The sequence below is a fragment of the Ixodes scapularis genome, unplaced genomic scaffold (genome assembly GCF_016920785.2).
Source record: "Ixodes scapularis isolate PalLabHiFi unplaced genomic scaffold, ASM1692078v2 PGA_scaffold6__148_contigs__length_123643588, whole genome shotgun sequence".
Classification (NCBI taxonomy): Eukaryota; Metazoa; Arthropoda; class Arachnida; order Ixodida; family Ixodidae; genus Ixodes; species Ixodes scapularis.
In genome coordinates, this window is record NW_024609881.1 from 54,543,934 (window position 1) to 54,566,550 (window position 22,617).

General features: G+C 47.1%; 2 non-coding genes across 2 annotated transcripts; both read left to right on the forward strand.

The window, feature by feature from the left end:
• Positions 1-8,074: 8,074 nt before the first annotated feature.
• Positions 8,075-8,158, forward strand: Trnal-cag. The gene has a single exon. It is a non-coding gene; the product is annotated as a tRNA-Leu (tRNA).
• Positions 8,159-10,219: 2,061 nt separating this feature from the next.
• Positions 10,220-10,303, forward strand: Trnal-cag. The gene has a single exon. It is a non-coding gene; the product is annotated as a tRNA-Leu (tRNA).
• The last annotated feature ends 12,314 nt before the right edge of the window (positions 10,304-22,617 follow it).

Genomic DNA, 22,617 nt, shown 5'->3' on the forward strand with positions numbered 1-22,617 from the left:
ACAAAACGGCGGAATTCAGTTCAAACCTTTGCTGTGCCCCGCCATTTGCTTTCTAAAACCTGCACCGTCACGCAGTAGGCGCTTCAAAGAATGTCGCTACTTGTAGGAAGCTCTTATCTAGGGACTTTAGTCTGGCCAACATGCACCTTATTACAACATGACAGGGGAATTTCGTACGTGACGCTCGTGGCGCGCTCGTGGAAGTTTGTGACGTGTCGTTTTTTGCCGGTATCTTGAGGCACAGCCTATGCCTCCGCCGATCTGCTTATGTTTTTTTTTTACACAGCGAAGCAAGTTTGTGTGGCCCTGAAAAAAACTACCGGTATGTCAAAGCGATAGGCCCCTTTCTTCAGGTTGTGGGACATCTTTCGTGGATGTAAGGCAAGACGACAGGCCTACCAACGCTCCTGAGAGCCCCGTCACACACAGCTGTTGCCTTTTCTGATCTGTTTCGCTAAGGTTTCGGAAACATCTCGAAGAACATGCAGAGGGAACCTTGCCGCTTTAAGTTTGCTAAGCTGAGAATGAAAACTGTTTTTCATTCGGTGAAGGCAGGATTTTTTTTTTTTTTTTTCGGTTCTTAAGCAATATAAAGCAATGTCCCACTTCAACTTATAGTGCGCCGAGCTGAAGGCAACATTCCTTTCTTGGAACAGGGCGGCTCATACGCCCAGCTGGCATGCTCCGCACCACTTTCGCTGTTTCCATTTTCGTCCTTGTTTTTTTGGCGTATTACACCATGATGAGGAACCAACCGGCCCCACCAGCCATACTTACCCTCTTAAGAGAATAAACGCTTCGCGTTTCTCACGAGTGTACCAAAAGCCATTGTTGTGCGAACGTCGAGACAGGTGCCTATGAGTGAGTGCTGCGCCGCCATTTGCTTCCTAGGGCCGCACCCGTGCACGGGGCGTCGGGATCGTGCATTGGTGCATTTGACGCTACCTGCAAACGCAAACACATCAAGGGGCTCTGATCACTGGCGGGATGAGAACGGCAGAGAGTCTCTTTCGGAGACCCGGCCTCTAACACACGCTCGTTTCCTCTTGTTGAGCTTCGAATTGCGTGTGCACGCTCGAAGGCCCGCGAGACGCCGCAGCGTTATCGAATGCAGGCAGCGACTAAAGGGCCTCCCTACCGTTCTGATCCTGTCGGTGTCTGATTCTGTCGGTTGAATACGTTTATTAGGATGGATAGATGGATGGATGCTAACGGCTGCACCTTTCCTAACGGGCGGTAGCTTGCGTCACCTAGCCTAGAAATTCAAAACAAAGTATGATTCCTCCCTTTGCTCTTCTAAGCCACTTCGCTTCTCCTAGGATTCCTGGCAAACCAAGGTGGCTCGACCAGAGTAATTTAAACCTGGTGGGGTAGAGAGAGGGGAGGTAGGGGGGAGACCTGGAGTTAAGGGGGGCGGGGAGATTGGATATGCTGTGTCAGGTTCCCTGTCCTGACGTGTCAAGTAGTAAGTTCATGATCTGTAAGTTTTTTTGTTTTTTTTTTCACTTCTCGGGGAGTCAACCAGTCTTCATACCGTGGGGGTCGTGAACCTTGCATCAAGGAGCTTTAAGCGTGAAAACACGCTGGTGCCACGTAGCGGGTAGCACCGGAACGCGCCTTATCTGCTTATAATTCTTACTTTTTTGCACGTTTTTTTTCACCATGGGCTTGAAATAATTGTGACAATGTTATACGAGACAGTATCTTATAGAGACTTCATATCACAAATTCTGCGAAAACCTTCAGTATAGTTGTACGTAGATGGAAAGGGTTCCAGGGCTACCTGTAGATGGCGCCAGTGTGCCAGTGTGTCGTGAGCAGTAACAAGCCAGTCGACGCTTTTGATTACGCTCAGATTCAAATATCTGAGCCATTATTAATACGTCACTCGAAGGCTTGCTTCTTTAATTCAATCTAAATTCTTGAGAATCCCCGAAGGAACATCGGTGGTCATCATGTTCCTTATTTTGTACAGTACAGCGGCAGAAACACCAAGTATAGAAAACAACATATGACTTCACCACTACACATAAGGGACGCTCACAAATACAAACGGAAGGTTAACAGAATCAAAAATAAGAAAATAAAATCGCAAACATAACGCGCATGAGGCATTACTTATTTAGGTTAATTATAATTAACGTGCATCTTTTCGAGTGGTTCCAGGATTTACTATTGTTCATTCTATTGGAGATAATAATTTTGAGCAGTGTTTTGGGGTTATTGCTTAGAAGATGTGGAACACCATGGGACATATTTTTTTTTGTTATATTATAGCCTCTAGAGGTGATGCACACTAATCACTGGAGGTAATGTGAACTAAAGTGGCGAAGCGGGCGAGTTGGTTCATGACTTATAAAATGTAAAAGCGCTAACAAGACGAAAACAAAAAGGAAGGTGAACAGGACGAGCGCTTTTACATTTTATTAGGTAATGTGTACGGCAGAATATGCGTGCGTTGACTTTTGTGTAAATATTCAGTGTGTAATTTAATTATGTGCGGCGTGTATAGTAGCAATTTTTAAGTGGGGGATAGCTAAGAAAAACAAATATTTAGAAACAAATCTGAGCGAGAGCGCTGGTGTGCTTAATGTTCGCGATTGAACGTACTGTCCACTTTCTACAGAACAAGCAGCACGAATATGTTGTTTAATCATGATGTGTAACAGACGAGACTGTGGTGCAAGCCGAAGAAAATAGCCTGGGAGAAGAAACTTTTTTTTTTGTCATATTGAAAGGTTCTTGAACACAAGTGTGGACAAAGGACAAGCAAGAAGAAACACGATAGACACGGGCGGCGCTCGAATCACAACAACTTTGCTTCCACCATTGTTTGTTAAAGTGCCACCTGAACGTTTTAAGGACACACACACACAGACGAACAAAAAAGGCAGACACACCGCTGGACTACCAACTATTTTAATGAAATCTTCTTTTTCTTTAGTCTACATATTGCGCTAAACGGACTCTTCCTCTTCTTCTATTTCTGAACCTTCGTCTTCCACTCTTCCTCTTGTTTCATGTGCCTGTCAAGAGTGTGGCACTTCGCAGGTATACCAGTTCCTTGTGGATCAGCGCGATTGACGGTGCACTCACGCAATGATCTCCCTTCGCGTCAATAGCAAGGGCCTCGAGAATTTCTCGAGCAAGCCTGGTGTGATTTTTTACCAGGATGTCAATGTTGGTAAGGTTTGGCGCACATGTGTACACCCGACAATGGGCCGCGAGGTGCCCTGCTGCTATGATGGCCTTCACCAACGCTGCGTGCTCTCTTGTTCTGTCATAGTGCACCTTCCCGTTTGACCAATGTAGCATTTGCCACATGACAAATGAATCTGGAGCACTAAACTCGTGAAACACAAAGTTCGGGCCGAAAGTTCGCGGAGCGCGCCGATTGGATGTTGGTGACAAAAGCGCCAAGTCATCGTCGTGACTGTCCAATCGGTGCGCTGCCTCAACTTCGGCCCCAACTTCGTGTTTCGCGAGTTTAGGGCCCCTGGTACACGACTTCTTTTGTGAATTCGGTGTATCTGGTCTTGTAAGATGTGTTGCAACCTGTTTCTTCGTTGCTGTCCTCCCCGTTCACCTTCCGGCACATGGAATATGCCTTATTGGGCGCAGATCATATCACTTGTACGCCCTCTCGGCCAGCAATCTATTTAGTCGATGGGTGAGCCCATGGATATAAGGAGCGACGACATCAGGTGATCGAGGCTTGTTTGTTGTTATTGTTCCACCTCCTTCAGGTTGGTGCTGGATCTTTGCACATCAGTTTTCACAAATCGAAACAAGGAGTTCGAAACATGCTTTAACAAGCATGAATCAACTAGCTCAGCTTGAAGCCGTCACAAGTTACTTCCACCACTTCGGCGAGGTCTTCCCAACTCGTCTTCTCCGAGGGCTGTCGACCGCCCCCCTCTCTCGGACATATTTCTCCAGTTCCGCCTCCAGGTGACTCTGTCATGTTTCTCCTTGTTTGTCCTTTTTCCATACTTGCGTTCAAAAAACCTCTCAATATGTTCAACCAACACGCCCTACTATTACCTTGAAGGTTTTTTTTTCTCACCACAATCTCGGCTGTTACACAGTGAGATTTAGCTATCACCAGCTCGCCTGCACACGAACTGTCTGTTAATCAAGGCCCCTTCACACAGTTGCACTTGAATACGACCGACTGAAACAAAACTGGTTCTTGAGACTCTTATGACAGCTGACGACTGCCTCCGCAGCTGCAGGCGGTCGTGAACCGTCACAAGACGCTTAAAAACAGTTTTGTCTCAGTCGGTTGTTGACAAACGTAAGTGCGTGAAAGGGCTTTAAAATTCGGTTGTTTAAAGGCCGACCTACAAAATCATTGTCCGCAAAGTAGGAAAATCCTGCTCGCCGCCCTTTCTCATTTCCCTCTCTCCTACTCTAGTCTTGACTGCGGGGGGGGGGGGGGGGGGGGGTGCTCCTGTTCGTTGCTTCATCTCGGGGCTGTATGAGCCGGGATAAGCTCCCGGCTTATCCAGCTCCAAGATGCAGCAAGAAAAAGAGTCCCCCCGCCGTCAAGATTGCAATGGAAGAGGCGAGCAGGATTTTGTACACTGCGGAAAACCTGTTTGTAGGTGAGGCTTTAAAGGGATACTTCAAAGAAATTTGAAATATTCCCGTTGTGTTCAAAAATAGGTTGAATATGATCCACAATATCCGTAAATGACAATCGCACGTTTGTATTTTGATCCTGGTGGCTGTATTTTTCGTTATAAACGGCCCACTCTGGCAAGCGCTCGGAGAAGGCCCAGCTTAGAGCACGTGACATCCAACGCAATCGTGACGTAGGTCGTCTCAAGACGAGCAAAGCTACGGCGAGGCTGACGTCGAGAGGATGGCCTAGTCGTTCCAGCCACCGAGGCAGCTGCTTTTGTACGAATTTTGAGTGACGGGTTAATCTTCTATAATCTTCTAGGGGGACAATAGCGAGTTCTGCGACACACAAAAGGGATTCTCGGGAAGAGGGGAGTTCCTCCTTTCCCCCTTCTCTCGTCGTGGCCGGAGACGAGACAACCTCCGTCACTAGCCGTCAAGGTTCCTAGACGAGCATTACAAACGAGGCGTTAGCGACATCCACCAGGTGCTCTTTGCTAATCGTTTAATTCGTTTTAAAATTCCTTTTCGAGACTTTTTTAACAAGATATTGGTATGTTCCATGTGATACTGCTCTTTTGAACACATATAGACCAAAAAATGAGCGCCGAAATTTCGTTGTGGTATCCCTTTAAGCCCGTTCTTGTTTAATGTATATATCAATGATTTAGTCAATATAAACAAACAGGTAAAATTTTGTATCTATGCTGACGACACCAGCGTCTTTGTATCTGCTCGGACTGGGGATGAAATGGCTAAGATTGCGAATAACGTACTAGCAGAGCTAGAATCATGGGCAAACGCAAATTTGCTAAAAATCAACACAGCTAAGACAAAGGCTATTTGCTTTAAACCTAAAAACAAATTTGTTGAAATTCCGACCAATATCATAATGTACTCTTCACCAATTGAGGTTGTTAGATCATTTAAAACACTAGGGGTGTATTTTTCCGAAAATATGTCCTGGGACGCTCACGTTGACCACATCACATCAAAACTAAGTCACCTGGTAGGTTTAATGTATCGGCATTCTTATATTCTTCCATTCAATGTTAAACTACTTCTGTACCAGTCATTATTTTGTTCCCATTTAAACTATTGTCATTTGATTTGGGGGACGACCACAGGACTGAACCTTCAAAAAATACATCTCTTGCAAAAAAAAGCTCTAAGAATAATTTGCAATGTCGGCTATGACTTTCACACAGAATCCCTTTTTCGCAATCTAAATGTCGTGAAAATCTTCACACTCTACAACTTTAAGTTATGCATGAAATATAAAATAGACTGCAGTAAAAATAGAGACTGTTTCATTTCTCTAGCGTCCCTGAAGGAAAAAAGCTCAAATTATCCAACTCGTAGTTCTGAACCTTGGTTCATTGAAAACTCCCGCTCTAACTATGGTCTTCAGAGAATCAAAATAACTCTCCCGAAGTTGCTAAATATGCTAACCCTAAAGCACATAGACATAACTACTCTTTCACCCAAAGAATTGCGGTCTTATTTTTTGTGTTGCGAGTGATATGGTTACACTTGAGTTGCATTTGTATTGTACTTGCATTGTTGCTTGTTTTTTGGTTTTAAATCCACTGTTCTCTGCATTAGCTAATATTGTATAACTTTTTATCTTTTTTTTTCTTCTTTTTAATATGTATAGACCGACACGCGGGCTTGACGTCACGGCGCTGCGGCGGCGCTGCGATCGCGCCGGAGCCGAGGGGTGTGGGCAAAAGGGCGCACGTTTCGCATGGGCGTCACGGTATTTCAGCATGCCCCGAAGCTGTGTTGCCTTTAATCTCACCGAAATCTACAAGAAAAGTAGCGGAGTGAGCTTTTACAAGTTCCCGACAGACTCTGAAAGACATAGAAGGTGGATAATATCCGTGGATCGAAAATTATGGTCGCCTCGCGCGTTTGTGCGGAAAGCACTTTCTTGGAGGCAAGTGCGGATTCCATTTCAATCTCCGTCCCGAGGCTTGCTTATGTACATGGAAACCGTCCTCTGATTGAGACCGCCCTGTTCCCACGGTGTTCGCGCACAAAGCACCGGCCAAGCGCTCGTCGGAGGCTCGCTACGCCCGTGCTACCCAGCAGAAGGGGATCGGCGACAAAACGGCAGTGTTGTAGGCGTTACCAAAAAAAAGTAACGAAATACGTTACTCGTTACTTGCCAATCAAAGGTACGCGCTACTGAGCTACGTTGCCTAAAAATAAAAGGAACGCGTTACGGCCACTGATAAAAAATAACTCACGTTACTTCTGCGTTACTTTTTAAATTATGATATAACACGTTTTACGGTTTTGAAGATACAGGTATGCATAAGCTCATAGACCAAGAAATATTATGTTCATGCAGAAACAGAACATAATTACTTTATCTCTTTTTATGGTTTCACCTAAACACTGACGAGAAAAAACGCAAAGAAAAACATGGCTTGACGCCTAAAAACACGGAAAAACTTGAAGTGTAATTGTAGTAACGAGTAACGTAACTACGTTACTTGAAATAGCAACGTAAGTACGTTGCCCGTTACTGTGTCGCAAAATAAACGAGTACGTTACTACGTTACTGAAAAAAGTAACGCGTTCCTGGTAACGCCGTTACTTGTAACGTGTTACCGCTAAGACTGCAGAACGGACAAAGCGTTACTGCTTGTAATGCCTTGTGGTCATGAGAGTAGGAAAAGTGGCATACCTTGACTTGAAGACGCTCTGTGTATTTATTTAATTAATGATTACAGTTCCGCAGACCCACAGTCTGCTGATCCCGCCGGCAGTGCGGAAACCGACTCGAAGTAATCGTAGGCCTCGAGAGACTTGTACGCCTGCTCCGTGTCGGCCGTGAACTGGCTTGGCGAAAAAACTAAATAAACGACGACGTGAGCCGTCGACTTCGGTGGCAGCAACTTAACGTCGGAAGTCCAGCAGCCCTTGTTCACGGCGTACGGATCCTCGTAGGCAACGCCGTCCACGCACAGTTTGTTTTGATACCGCCGCCGTTCAGGCTCGGCTGGCGAGCTCAAATAGTCGGGCATAGCATACGACATACGTTGCCAGAAAATACGATGCACAAATAAAGCTAGAAGCGTCCCTACAACGTTAACAGCGAGCGCACGCCACACAACGCGACGGCGAAAACGCGGAGAGACCGGTCGCTTTTGCCCACATAGCTACTGCGCATGCGCGGCCTTCCGGCCGTGTTGGTAAACAGAGCCGCTCCGCGTGTCGGTCTATACCCTGTGTGTGAACTCGCATTGCCGCTGCTGCTGAAACTTTTGTGGTGCTGGGAACTCGTGAAGCTGTCCATACAGCTTTTTTTCCCAGCCCCCGCCATTGTAAAAAATGGTAAATAAACATTGAATTGAATTGAATTGAAGTACCCCGCATGAAATAAATATTGATGCAATAAGTGTTCGTTAGTTTACTGCAAAATAAGACTTTGAGCACAGTCAGGATGGCCGAGCGGTCTAAGGCGCTGCGTTCAGGTCGCAGTCCGGTCTTCCGGGCGTGGGTTCGAATCCCACTTCTGACATACTTTTTATTTTGTTTATTAGTTCGCTAATAAAAAAAAATAATTCATATATTTATTAATTCTTCAGAGAATACTGTTTGTTTCATTCAATTAACTATTGTAGAAGTGGTTACAAAATGCAAAAAAGCAGTGGCGCACCAAGAAAACAAATAGCGAAAGTGGTGTTCAATGGCATCTACAAAGTAATCGAAAGTCCTCAAAGTCGCAATGTCATTACTTTAAAATACAGGGGGAGCGCCCTTCCCACTTTAATTGAAAACTGGGTTAATCAAGACATGGGCGCTTGTCCGGACAAATCGAGTGCTTAATTGTCTAACCTGCAGGATTTGGCAAGTTTGGGAAATTAATAGTGGGCGCTTCCGCGGTATTTTACGGCAGTTACGTTATTCCACTCTGAATGGCCCGAGGGGAGAAAGAGTATCTAAAGCCTAGGTAAAAAGACGACGATGAAAGAGAGGAAGAATAGGAGTCTCAGAGACAGCTGAAATTTATTGAGAAAAAATCCTGCTCATTTAGGCTTCAGGCATCTTTACAAACAGAAAAAAATGACAAAAATAACACAGAGAAGGAAGCAAACTTTCGGCAAACGTGCGTGTGCAAACACTAACATGAACGAATAACTACAGCGGGTCTAAAATAAAAAAAGCAGGCTGGCGAAGGTTCAAACCTTCTCTGAAAACTTATCTCTGATCTTCACCTATTGACAAAACAAGTACGTGGAGGCGAAAAAAAAAAAAAGACGAAACAGTGGCTACATAAAGCCTCTATAAAGCCTATATAAACAGCCTTTTTTTCTGTTTTTGGCAATAAATTTTAGCTGCGTTCGAGACTCGTGTTCTTCCTCTCTTTTATCGTCGCTTTTCTCCCTAATCTCAGTGTTATAGTTCATCAGGTTTTATCATCACCAGCTCGTTTACGCCCTAACATTCTGTTCTTTAAAGCAATCATTTTTAAACCTGTATTGTGTTGATGCTTGGCGATCATTTATTCGTGAAGACCTAAACTGCAGAAGTGTTAAGTAATTGTAGCTATCTATATGAAGGGAGCCGTTTATGATTTTGTTAAGAGTTTTCAATCTGCCAATTATAGGCTGTGTTTGTCAAGTCAAAAGCTGGACTTTTTTTTACTAATTCGGTAGATGATGATCTCGTATTTTAAGCGTTAAAAATAAACCGAGCAGCTAGCATCTGAATGCGCTCTACCTTGTTAATTCTATCCTAAGTTAAAGGGCGCCACACTGGAGGTTTTACTTGCCAAGCGAACGAAAATCATCTGGGACGTATCAGCAAACGACTATGGATTCATTTCGATAACCTGGAGATCTTTTGCCATGAAACCGATCTCGCAATAACCCTACGTCAGACCTCGGGTATTTCGGCCGGGATTTGAACCCGCCACCTGGGGATTCGTAGGCCGGCGCTTTGCCTCGGAGCGACCGAAGTGGCGTTTGAATATCACGAACTTTTTTTTTTTAAATTATTATTGCATGGAGAGATAAGGCAAAAAGGACACAGCGCATGCACAATAGTTGGGGCAAAGGAGGCGGTGCCCGCGTCGGTTTCATTAAAATTAGTTTATTGCCATAACGTTATTGAATAATGGCTACTAGCTCGGAACAATTTCGCGACCATCGTTTTGAATGCAATGATATATCAATGTCTGTTTGCAAACTACAGTTTAAGACGGGAAAAAATCGCGCTTTAGCAGGTAATGAAAATATCATGTCATATGACACCTGAGACTGTGACGGAAAAAATTGGAAACTTTTTAGTAGAAGGAACAGACACAGAAATCTCTTCCACCACAGTCTCAGGTGCTATATGACATTATTAGCTATCACCAGTTCGCCTGCCTGCACACTCACTGTCTTTTCACCTAATGAAAATATGCTCGTCAAGATTGCATTTGGAGAGGGGAATATGTGAAGGGTGGCGAGAAGGATTTCCCTACGCTGCAGAAAACCTTTTTTGTAGGTCGTGCTGTAAGCAAGTACCCCGGATGAAACAAAAATTGATGCAATGAGTGTTCTTTATTTTACTGCAAAATAAGGCTTTTAACAGCGTCAGGATGGCCGAGCGGTCTAAGGCGCTGCGTTCAGGTCGCAGTCCGGTCTTTCGGGCGTGGGTTCGAATCCCACTTCTGACATACTTTTTTTTATTTTATTTATTTGTTCGGAAATTTTAAAAAAAATATTCATTCATATATTTATTAATTTTTCAAGAAATACTACTAGTTGTATTCAACAAGCTGTTCTGGGAGTAATGACAGAATAAAAAGAAAGCAGTGGCACATTAAAACAGAAGAATTCGCTAAGTGCAATTAAGTGGCATCCACAAAGTAATCGAAAGTCGTCAAAGTCGCGATGTCATCACTGTAAAATACAACGTCCTGTCTTAAAGACGTCAGGAAACTATTGCGTCTTGAGAAGCACGTAGCGTTCGTTTTTATGTCTTCTTTTTTTTTCTCTCTCTATCTTCGTTTGGCGTTGCAGTATTTTTACTCGATGTTAGTACAAAGAAATTTCAGTTGTAACTCAGCGCTGTTGTTCGTCTTTCTTGATCTTGTCCGTGTCTTCCCGTTGTTTTTCATTCTTAATTTTTAACCGTGAAATACCAACAGGCACGAACGTCAACTTAGGTCAAGGGTATTTTGCTTAATTTTTGATAGAGTAGCCAGTAACTGTATTTATTCAGTTCTGGAGAGGAACGTGAACAACCTAAGTTACGTTATTTTGTTTTTACCCCAGCGCTTTGCAGTAAAAATTCTCAAATATTCACGGCAAAAAAAAAAAAAAAAAAAAAAACGCCAACAAGGAAATGTTTAAAAAAGAATGCTCATGAGTGCGTTACAAATCTAACCATCGTTAACCACACAAAATAATAAAAAAACGGCTACTGTTCCAGAAAAAAAAAAAAAAAAAAACGAAATCCAAAGTACCGAGAAAGTAACTGGTTACCTTTGAGCTAAAATATGGCGTTCCTTTCGAGTCGCCGTACCGAGTCACGTGCTTATAGTCTTTTTTTTTCTGTTTCCTGTTGTTCTTAGTCGCGAGGCTTCCGTATCTGGTATGCGGGCCGAAATAATAATAAAACGCTTCAACTTGTAACATGCGAGAAAATATAGGTGAGGCAAAACAAGAATGTGTGACAATCACACATTTTTCGTAATCACCTCCGAGCGGCTTGGAGAGATCAAAACGATGTTTTACCGCATACCAGAAATGACGACATTCAAGATGGCCGCGCCCTAGTGGAAAAGGTGTATAGTCTATCTTACTAGTTGCGCGAACTACGGTGAAAGCCACGTGCGGGAGAGAGAGGAAAGGCGCTTTTGTATGAATTTCAAATGACGAGTTAATCTCCCAAGAAGTGACAAGTGACGTGGGTGTACAGAAAAAAGGGTCCGAGTGAAAGGGGAGTTGTTCCTTTTAAAATTGCTTGGCTTTCACCCTCACCCATTACCTCGGGTAACGCTGCGCGCAACTAGTGAGATAGAGTGTAGACCAACACGCTGTTTACCATGCGTCTGCGCATGGGCAGTACCGACAGCAGCACCACCACAGCGGCGTGACGTCTAAGGGCTGCGTGTTGATATATATTACGTTTTGAGCAAATAACGAGTAATGGCATTTGAACTCGTTGTTAAACCAAAAACCGTTGTAAAAAAAAAAAGTTTGGCTTTTTGAGAAGGAATGCAACTTCACCCATTTAGGTAGACAACTAAGATATGCGTAAGTGCATTTTAGATTATATATATATGCTTTGTTAACAAGACGCACACGTTTAAAACGCCAAAAGCCTCGCTTTTTCCTGCGACAGCGAAATCTTCGGAGAACTACTCCGCGCAGCGGATGAGCAATGCTCAAAACTTCGTTTTCTTTTGGGGCGAAAACGAGTATAAGGTTACTTTTTCTTCTTTTTTCTTTTAAAGTAACGTGTACATTTCTGATCTTTCAAATCTGTTGACGCTGATTTGAAACACCTTGTATATAAAATACATATTTTTTTTTTTCGAATCGAACGGGGATGTGTCCGTTTCGCGGTCGACCAATCTCTTTTTGACCACTTGTGGTCACGTGCCTTCAGTTCAGAGTCCTGACAGCTGGTCGGGAGACTTGGGAAGAGGGGGGGAGTTTTTTCTTCTCCTGCGGCTGGTACCCATCGGCGTCGCGAGGCCCCGGCTGACGCAAGAACGGCAGCCTGCGAGCCTTCAGGCAACATCGAGACGGGGGGTGGTGCCCCGGGGACGGACTGCCGATCCTCCTCTTCGGTCCGCGGCAAGTTCGGACATTGGAGACGGGAGTTATCGGAAGTGCTGAGAGCCGGTGCAACCTATCCCGGACAGCAAGGCCGCAGCGCTGGAGTTTCCGTACCGGAGGCCAGCTCAAGGAGCTGATTGGACTCGAGCCTTGCGTCAGCGATCGGCTGGGGGCTCGCGCCCAATCAGTGACGGCGCGCGTACCAGGCCGAACTCTGGCGCAGCAGCCGTGCCCAATCTGTACCCGGCGCTGGCCTCCGATGTGTGACGAAGGAGCCCCAGGACTACGGCCTTGCTTCCTGGAAGGTGTTGACCGGTGACGGAAACCACGTGACTCCGTGCCCTTTCCCGGGCCCTGATAAAAAGAACGGCCCAGCCCGGGTCGAGACACCGGTTGACACCGTTCTTGCGGAGAAGCCATTCCGCATTTCAGCTGCCGGACGACAGCAAGGTTGGTGAGTCGAGCGATGCTCTTTCCTTTGTACGATACTTCGTTTCCCCCTAAGTCTAGGCGCAGCCGACGCTACGAGCTGATTGGACAAATCAGGCAGAGTCAAAACTTCACGGTGTTCATTATTCGATGACAGAAGACGTGCGGGAGCATTTTGTTGTTAGCGATGTAATTTCTATTTTGTTTTTGAAAATACATCACTAACAACAACAACATGTTTATGTACTACCGTGCTCTATTATCGCTGAAGCAATCATAAATGCCTAAAGTCCTGCGCTTTTGAAACTGCTTGAGTGAAACTATAGACCTTTGCAAAAACCGCCTCCTCCGCGCTGCTGGGCTGTAGAAAACCTGAGCGTGCGCTGTTGCTCTGCTGTGCGGCATCAGATGCTGCGCATGCGTCCACAGCTCAGTGAGTCGGCATTTTTTTCCCGGGTGCTAAGCGATGCAAAGGTCTATGACGCCTTTCGATATACTGCCCTCGGTTTGGAACTTGTCGAATCCTTGCGCAATGGCGGACTAAAACCGCAACGTCACAGCACACCTTATGCGTTCGGTTGGAGTATTAAGGAAACACCCATGGGGAAAAGGTTTTGAGCGCAGTGACGTTGCATTTTCGACGCTGTGTCTTTCGCTCGTCGGCTGCTCCCTGGCCGCGCTCCGACGATCGCTATCTTTTTAAATTACTTGCACGTTCCACGATGTCAGTTATTCCGCCATTGTGCGATGGTCCCCGCCTTCTAATATTCGGCAAGCGGATTTCGAAAGTGGTCTAGGGGCACCTTTCAGATACTCAGTGCCGTTACGCGCGCCCCTCGCGGTGGAGTCGCGCGTAATCAGCGGGAACCGACCTCCGCAGTCGCGACTCGATGGCAGTGGTACACCGTCGGGTGTTGCAAGGTCGACATGCCTGCTTGGGTTACCGCATTGGCGGAAGTGCGGGAGCGGCGGCGGAGCTCTGCCGCTCTCCCTACGCTTACTCAAAAGTTGCCGCGCGCGGAGCTGTTCGCTGGACGATCGGTAGCGGCTCCTAGCGCACGCAGGGGTGCCCATTACCTCGTGGCGTCGGCTGTGTCTGAACTGAAGCTGAAACGAAATATAGTCACTTAAACGGACCATGATATAAAGTCTGGCCGCGATAAATGCTTTTAGAATAGGACTTTACTAATCGCACATTCTATAGTGGGCCAAAAGCAAACTGGTACACTAGGGTATTCAAGAGCCTGCTCTTCAGTACAAAAGTTTGGAAATGTAGCGGACTATTTCGTGCCTTCTTTCCTTCGAAAGCTCTCCGCGTTTTCTTCACCGATATACATCCGCAGTGTCCAAAGCACGTCAGCCGACCCCAGCTCTTGCACTGGACACGTGCACGTCGTGACTCGGGCGTAGTACGCGCTCGTCAACAATCAATCCGTCGACGAGTATTTGGATTCGCGTTCGTGGTCAACGAGTGTCCTGGCCGCACGTATCATAGCTCGCGAATGACAGGTTTCACGGTGTGCTTTAAAAAGCACGGTGGAAGTATTGAAGTCGTCGATTCGTAATCGGGTGCCCGAGCACGCAACTACCACTCGATTTCTCATTTTGCTCTTGGGCTGAGGAGGAAAGGTAAGGAGGAAGAGGTTGTAAGGCGAATTTATGCTCCCTGTAAGCCCTGGTCGTCACTCTTCTAAGACTTCACGCAAAAGACAGTCTGCACACATGTTCTGAGCATACACATGTTTGAAACGAACATGCAAACAGAGAAACTCAGTGTCGTTTATATTATATGTGAGCGGAGCGAGTGCAGCCTCAGAGTATCGACACTCTCCTCCCTGACTGCCCCGAGAGCACCGCCATTGGGTTGCCTAGTGCACGAGCGGGGGGCCATTCGGAGTACAAGTCGTCTGCTTCTTGGACAGGGGTTGCGGGGACGTGAGAACGACGCCGAGTTCTGATTGGCTTTCATTGGATGGATAGTGGGCAGACATCAATGCTAGATGCCTCGAGGTCTACCCACTATTTGTTTCCGAACAGCCAATTAAAACTCTGTGCTCTGACAGCGCCGCAACCTCTTCCACCGTGTCCAAAGCTCGGCGAGTGGGCCATTGTGATGTCGGTGCCGATGAGACTTTCGTTGTGTCTCTCCTGTTTAATCCGTGTGAAACGTTCTCATTAGAGTTTCTTACTATAAGAAGGAAAAAAAGAAGTTAAGTTTATTTTGGTTTTCAACGTTTATAACGAATAAAAAGAGTGTAAATAATTTATTTGAATTAATTTAAAGAAGCAATGTAACATTAGTTTTGTTTTTGTTTCGGTTTCAACTGTGCCCCGTGACACGCATCTCAATTGGTATTATTAGTAATATGAATACCGCGTAACACCTGGGACGTAGTTGAGCTCAATGACAGTTGGGAGGTGCCAAGGATCGTTGGCTCATTAACCGCTCATTCATACCGGAAGCGAATTCGCGTTCGCAAAGCGGTTGCGAACGCGGTTGTATGATGATGTCATCATACAAATGTGCGCGTGTATGATGTCATCATACACGCGCACTTGATGTCATCGAGTGCGCGTGCAATTGTGCAGGATCTTTATACAACCGCGTCCGCAACCGCTTCACGAACGCCGATCCGCTTCCAGTGTGAATGAGCGGTAACAGTTAAGAGCGCTAAAAAATTAAATCACGCAGCACAAAAAAAAAAAAAAAAAAAAAAAAAACTGTTGTTATTTTACATTTTAGTATGGTGCCCGTGCGTTTGCATGTTTTCCAGCCTTGGACTGCGCTCTGACTTGCTACGAAATGGAGTAAAGGCTGTTTGACATTCTCCCATTTTCTTACGTTAAGTTGCGTTACGTATAACGTCACTGGAACATTCGTGTGTCGAATTTTGCGTGTCATGCTTTCTCCTCGAAATGGTAGCCTTGCCTAATATGAACCACAAATTACTTTAACGTACTATTTCGTAACGTAACTTAACGTAACAAAATGGGGCAGTGTGAATCAGCCTTAACACTGTGTTCCGCCCCCAACCCGCGCAGCAGTGCCGTTACTGGTTGTACACCGTCACAGTGTTTCCAAACAAGCCCGCTTTGCCCACACCAGGTGTAAGCACTGCCCCTGCGCAGAAACCCAATTCGGGAGGAGTGAATCTTCTACGCATGCGCAGTACCGACAGCAGCGCCACCGCTGTGGTGTGACGTCAGTGAGTAGAGTTGGTCTATACTTCGTTGCGCCTTCCGCAGGCAAAGCTACGAGCCATGCCAAGCCAATCCAAAGCCTATGACGTCACTACGTCACGTGGCACTCAAGCGGAAAGGGGTTGGCTCCGATGGCTCGTACAGCGTCTGGTGCTGTCCATCGTAACCTGATGAACCGGAGTGCAGTTGTTGCGTCAACAACTGGTTTGCGTTCCGCACTTGCATAGCTTCGAGGGAATTGGCCGGCGGATTCTATTTCCGAGAGCCGTGGCGGTGCTGTTTGCTGATCCTCTTTTTATTATTATTATTTTTTTTTTTTGAGCTGAGACGGGAGTTTACCGATCTGAGCCAGCCGCTCGCGTGATTCATCGGTTGCCGGAACTCTCGAGGCGAGCTCACGAACTGCCCAGTAAATGGCTCAAACTGTACACGTACTCTGAACAGTACTCTGAACAGTACAAACAGTACTCAAACAGTACTCTGAACTACCAAAAAAAAAACAAAAAAAACATCGCGCACTTTTCTTTTTTTCGTTAACGTTGAGGCGCGCGCATACATTTTCTCTGAGGACATCAACCGCGCAAGTAGTACGGCTCTCCTCCTCACCCTCGTTTCTTTCCCTCCCCCTTTTTTTTCGGGAGATTGGGGATTGACAAAGACTGCGGAGGCCTTGACGACAGCAGGAAGCAGAGTCTGTTAGTGGCTACGTACAACCCTACGCCATGAGCTTGCTCCGCCTCCGTCCAACAAGTGCTGTAAACGTATCCTCTGTAGCCCTTACGTATCCTGCGTAGCCCTTAAAAAAAAACAAAAAAAAAACACCGCAATTAAAAAAAAAAAAAGAAAGAAAGGCTTATGTTGGGCACGTAAATTTTTTTAATAAATTTGCCGCGAAAAAAAGTTTCCGCGTAATATTTAGGCCGTTAGACGCAATTTAGGAGGAAGTCACGTCCCGCCCTAAGCACCTTCCACGGATCAGTGGACCTGCCCATTACTACTGGACCGACTTGGCTGCTCTACCGAACACACTAACATGCCTAGTGTTTCCCTTTCGCGACATCCGGTGCGTCTAGTCTGGCGTGTGACTCCACCTGCTAGTCGTGCGAGCAGACAAGCGGCAGCCTCCGGCATCGTCTGCTATTCCACACCACCGTCCATCGTCGTCTGCAATGCCCTGACGCGAACATGAAAGCTGCGCGTTGGCGTCCGTTTTCGCCTCCGTCTGTGTGCTATTCCATTTTCGTCTAAAAACTTTTGCAACATTCGCAAGACGCGACCGCGAAAGCGGCGTTCTAGCGTTCCATTATGCGGGAGCGACGGTCCAATACAGCGTCAGTCGGCGTCTTATCGATGTGCAGTAAAAAGCGACCAGAAAGAGTAAAAAGACCAACAAAATATATATGCAGTCTTTCCTCTGTCCTCGAATTGTGTCATCTCTTTTTTTTGCGAAGTAGTCTAGAAAGAAAGAGGATAGCCGGGAGAGGACGATTGGGGGGTAGAGTTCTTAAACAATGAAGCAAAGGAGACAGTTGTCGGCTTATCGGTGCATGAGGGCCCTTCGCTCCTCTGAATTTTCCATGCGGGGTCTTGTCTACTCTACTCTTATTTTCCACAGTACCGGAAGTTGGAGTTGCTGACTCGTTCCCAATTCTGTGAGCGGTTGATCTCGTGTTATAACAATTGGGCTATATATGTCGACATAGTAAAGACCCTCCTTGTTCTCTTGCGAGTTTCCTAGGAATCACGTGAGTGATCACTCCATCGGTCAGGTAGGGAGCCGTCCCATCTGGATTCTGGGGAGTCACCGCATCAGCAATTCCGGCGGGAGGGTAGCGTTTCACTTCGGAGTATACCTTTCTCTTTTAACTCAATCGAGCAACACTAGCGGTGGCCATTTCTTTGGAGAATTGAATAGCGTACAACTAGGCTAGGTGGCGCAAGCTGCCGCCCGATATAAAGGGTACAGCCGTTAGCATCCATCCATCCATCCATTGGGCAGAAAGTGTGTGATTGGATCCGAGTCCTCATTGAACAATGACGCAGCCCTCGTGCCGAATAGATACTCCGAGTGCCTACGTGTCCAGACAATGACGGGCTCGGTTAGTTGGCGCAGCAGCTGTTGCAATCAGTGACAGGTTTAGAAAAGTTTTCCGGCAGGGGAGGAAGAAACAGACGGAATGCCGAAGAGAGAAGGAGGTTTCTTCCTCTTCTTTCAAGCATTCTGTCCGCTTCCTCCTCCCCTGTCCTCCTTTCCATCGGAAACCTGTAACTGACTATAGGTGGCGTGCGCTTCTGACAAGGGTCTATTCTTGGATGAAGCGGCGGGCCTCATTACATCGGTCGGTATCACGATACACTGCAACGATTACAATCGGAGCACCTGATCTGCCGATGTCTCTGATCAAATTCGAGCATGGGCCCTTTCCCCAACCGTTTGGCGCCTTTTATTGACAAAGCGGAGCGATTCGCTCGATGGCCTTTTTAGAAAACTTCGGTCAGCTGGCCGAATACTTTTCCTCGAAGGGCGCGTTTCATTTTCGGTGGCGAAAACCGCGAGGTCGGAAGGAATGCGCTCCCTGTGCTTCGAGAAACCGGAAGGGGCAGCCTCCGATCGACGGGCTGCAGCCTTCGCCATCCTCGCCGACGAAGGCGAGGCACCTGGGTAGCATCAGCGACGGCCTTCCTAGGGCGCCCATAAACACGGCCGGACAGCGAGGCGGGGCTATTTCCGACTCTGGTACAAAGTCTGGGCGCCAATACGGCAAGCCGGCTGGAAAGCGCCGCCGCGTCCAGCGCTGCAGCCGAGGTTCGAATGAGCCCTCGACGTTCTTTTGTTGCAGAGTCCCCGGTTAAACTTAGCCTCACACCGTCTCGCTCACTTCCCGCTGAGGCCTCTTGGCCGGTTTAAGGCTTTTTCTGTCTTATTCGTGAGGCCTGTTTAATTTTTAACTTTATGACACCCGCTTTTTTTTTTTTCGCTTTTTTTGAGAAGGGGGGGGGGGGGGGGGGGGGGCTTAACTAGAAAAATTTCGTGTGTCGTCGAGATCTTACTCGAATTGGTCTGAGACTTTACCTCGGGTCATATCACATGACGACTTTCGCAGAGGTAGGCAAAATGATAGCTTTCAACATTATTTTTTTTTCGCTTTCTACCGACAACGATTAGAAAAATGAAAGCTTATGATTGACCCCCTCCTCTTCTACGGAACGTCATCAAACTTGGTGGCCTAGAAATGGCGGCTACCGATATTTCTTTATGTATTTTTCTGAAAATGGTCGACTGGGCCCGAGCCCGACCCTGGGCGACCTTCATCAACTGGACAGGAAGTGCCGGCCGAACCCTGACGCAAGCGTTCCCGTCCAACCTGGTGTCTGCTCTCGATCTCGCGTCGAAATTCAAGTGCGCAGGCTTTGATTTCTTTAGGGGTTGTTGGCTCAACCAACAACCGCCTAGATGACAAGGGCGTTGTGCTTGACTTTGTTTTTACAGCAGCTGTTAGCGGGATACTTTGCGGTTTCGCGCCGTCGACCGCGCTCTGTGTCGACGCGGGCCATTTTCGCTACTCAGGCAAAATACTCTACGGGCCGCTGATAACAAGATAGCAATCGGGCGAGATAACAACCGTGATCGTGCATGGCGGCAAGATAACATGCACGGTCAATAAAACAGTCCCCGCCGGGCAATCTGGCAGTGCACTGGGATAGGCATGCCCATATGTGACCCAGAATTAGCACAAACAATAATTCACGGGAGATACGCATATAAAATTTTCTTCGAATTTTAAGATACATTTCGTATCAGAAGGCAAGGGGAAAGCTAGAGTCTCTGAATGTTCCCAGAGGACCAAAACCCTCAAGCTTCGTTTCGAAACCGAGGCGCGGCGCAGCAGTCGCGATCCCCAATATGGCGGCGTTGTCCTGAGCGGTCGAAGCGAAAGGCGTACAGTGTAGCGTTCGTTCTCGTTTGAGCTCTTCAATCCACGTTCCTGGTCTGTGGCGATACTGGTTTGTTTTTAATAGTTTGTGTTGGTTTCAACAAACCTTCATTTCAGAGTGCACTTCGTCTTCTTCCTTGTCCCTGTTGATTCGGGGCTTTTCCTTTAGCACAGGTGACTAATTGTATCGAAGTGACGCGCGAAAACACGCTGCCCTCTTACGCAGACAGCTGAAATGATCTCTGCTTAATGCACCCTGATCGATTTCAAAACGCTGTGGAATTTTCGTCCGGTGTATTACTCGGTTTAACACGAAACGACTATGCGGACTCAATATGGTGCGCGCTTGCACCTTTACCGTTCATTCGGTCCGTCTTCTCCGAGGTTACACCTTAGAGACTCCGACATCACACCTCAGCTGTCGCTCTGTTCCTCTTGCGAGTTGTGTAAATATTTACAATTTTTTTTTCATCCCCTATCGGAGGCAAGCGCTGGGCATAAGTACAGACACGAGCGCTGCGCGATCGTTTGGCTAGGGCTAGCGTTCAATCATTGTAAACGCTAGTCTCGGCCGAACGCTGACGAAACACCTGTGACAAAGGTCCTAATCTATTCCCCGCACTAAACTCCGCTATAGGGGACGTACTATGGTACCTGGGACGCGACCCCGACCGGAGTGTTTGCCCCGGCGGCAACCCTGGCGGTGTCGTAGCAGACGCCTTGTTTTGCTGCAGGTCGCTCTCCAGCTTTACACAGTCCACGGGAGCTCCGGCAGCCAGGAGATGGAACGCCAGGACGACAACGTCACTCGCGTTCTTTTGTCGTTTTTTTTCCTTAAAACTTCTACGTTCGACCGCCAAGATCGCGAAGTCCGACAGCATGGCACTCCGGCTTTGGTGACGTCACTTGTCTACGCATACGAACCACCATCGATGCACGGGCGGAATAGGGCGCCAAACAGACCCTACGAAGACGAGTTCCATGGTAGCGTATATAGCTATAACGTCAAAGGTTAATACTGAGCGGTGTATTTACAGAAAGTACAACACTCGTCGTACCGCTCCTTTAAGTCAACAGCGGCGAAGTTGGTCGGTCTGAGATTACGTCATTTCTCTCCCCATGAATGCATAATGGTGCTATTAAAAGGGCCATGCCACAAGTTCTGCTTTTTCCCTTAACAGCGCCCAGATTAATCCTCGACTTTCGCGACCTACGAAACGCACATCAGTTTTTATATCTAGCAATGGCAGTCGCGCAGGGGGGGGGGGGGGGGGGGGGGAGAGGGGGAGGGGTAGGGGGGGAAGAGAGCAAATAAGGCTGAGTTCACCCCTTCAACTTTATTTTATTTCTTTAGTTGCTTCCCGCTCACCGGCAGATTGCAGAGACTAAAGGCGTGATACCTGACGGAGCCTCTGCCCCCTGGAGTCAGATCTCCACGGAACCTACCGGCGAATACATGCCACCATCAGAGCTCGTCAGAGCTATACGCGCTGGTGTTCGCAGAGCACAGGTGTTAGAGATTTTTCTTTTCAAAGGCGTTTTTTGTTGTTGTTGTTTTTTTCCGGGGGGGGGGGGGGGGGGGGGGGGCTTAATAGTGAGACGTAGAAATGGTTCAATTTACAGTTCTAATAAACGAAATGGATATAGCACACATTCGGGGTATAGTATGACGCCCCCACACTCGCGCACACACTCCGAGTATCACACAATGACTAACGCTTGCTTGGCAAGGCCCTTGTTTTGCGCCATACGATGCCATAGACGGCTCGGTACCTGTCAGCCGTGCCTCCACGGGGCCATGACACATGGGGTGTCGGTTGCTGGAATTCTCTCGGCGCTGGGGCTGTATAAACACCAGCCTTGAAAACCACGAACTTCGCACTCAGCGAGCTCACTGGTGCATTTGGGAGCGCGCTTGACGAAAGAAAAACGAAATGACCAAAACATACAGCTGGCACTCGCCTACACAGGGAACACGTGCTTAGATCGGAACAATCTTGGAGTTTGGCTGTCGCCGACTCCTGTCTGTCACGTCACCCCGAAGACGTGGATGCTAGCCGCAGGAAGAACAGAGCTTGCGCGGACGAGAAAAAAAATACAGATTCACACGCGCATGCGCGGTGCTCACCTCTGTGGGGCAGCTAACCTCTTGGCACATAGAGGAACACAATGAAACCTCAGTCACACCGGTCGCGCACCATACAAATGACAGGGGGTCCACAGAATACTCTGTGGACAGGCCTCAACCATGTTTGAAGCATGTTTCCTTTACACATGCTTCAAACGTGCCAGCAGACAGTGTTTTGATAGTGGGAGGGAGCACATTGGCTTACAAGGGCGGGAGGAATCGTATGTTTGTCTTTTTCCAGACTTAGGCTAGGTGGAGCAAGCTGCCGCCCGTTACAAAGGGTATAGCCATTAACATCCATCCATCCATCCATCCTCGTGTGACGAATGTAAGAGGATCGTCACACTGAGGGAGAAACACGTTTTAGACAGTGTCTGCAGACCGCCTTTCGCAGGATGTACGAACATTGTGACCACGATTATAATAGTGTTTTCTACTTTTATGGAACAAAAGGGAAACTCAAGTATATATATTTAGTATAAGCGATTGCAAGAGACCGCGATGTAAT